An 835-nucleotide genomic window follows, 5' to 3' on the forward strand; every position below is an offset into this window, starting at 1 on the left:
ATTTTTAATTATTCACAAACGAAACTTGAATCATATGGGAGGGGAAATTTACTGTATATTCATCCTATCAATTCCTCCAAAACAGTTCATAAAAACCTTGGGGACGTTTTAAGAAATAACTTTGCTTGATATACAAATTAGAAGCAATAAAAAAGGCAACTGCCAACTGGAACAATTTTGTTTAATTCTTTTTTTAATCTACTGAACCATCATCAACATTCCATTCCTAAGCTGTGGGGCACACTTGTACTTAATTCATTATTTGCAATTATTTGATTGAATAAATAGTGGATCACAGCATAGTCCCAGAGTACATTGTGCCCCGGATATTGCGTTTGATGTTCCAAGTCACCTAAACCAAGCATATCCCCAATTTCATTGGCATTGTCTCATCACTAAATGTACTATCCTCCATTAAATACAAAAAATATTGTTTCTTCACGTGGTACATTATAATCTTAAGACCACAAAATTTTCATTTAATCATTTTACAATGTTAGAAGATAAAAATTAGTAATATAGAGTTTCACAGCGATTTAAGTGAGTTGAAAATTGCGCCCTCGGGTGTCAGCTTCCAGTGAATTAGCGGGGGTAAGGTATTGATCTATAAATGGAAGTATGTGTACATGTGGTTATCATATCACAAAAATACAGCATTCGAGAAAAAAGGGCCATTTACATACATACCACACAATCCCCATGTATTTACATAATTATTTTAATATTTCTGCCAATTAAATCTTCCATATCAGATCAAGAAATACTATTATTTTTAATTAAAAAAAGTGAAATACACGTTTTCATGCAGAGGTAAGGAGCCATATATTTGAAAATT

The 835-nt window shown here is 32.0% G+C and overlaps 1 protein-coding gene across 1 annotated transcript in view; it reads right to left on the minus strand.

Annotated features, from left to right (window-relative positions):
- Positions 1-835, minus strand: part of LOC110026990 (heavy metal-associated isoprenylated plant protein 41-like) — a 35,843-nt gene that overhangs the window by 1,522 nt on the left and 33,486 nt on the right. The gene's annotated exons all lie outside the window — the stretch shown is intronic.

This window comes from Phalaenopsis equestris, unplaced genomic scaffold (genome assembly GCF_001263595.1).
Source record: "Phalaenopsis equestris unplaced genomic scaffold, ASM126359v1 Scaffold000411, whole genome shotgun sequence".
Taxonomy (NCBI): Eukaryota; Viridiplantae; Streptophyta; class Magnoliopsida; order Asparagales; family Orchidaceae; genus Phalaenopsis; species Phalaenopsis equestris.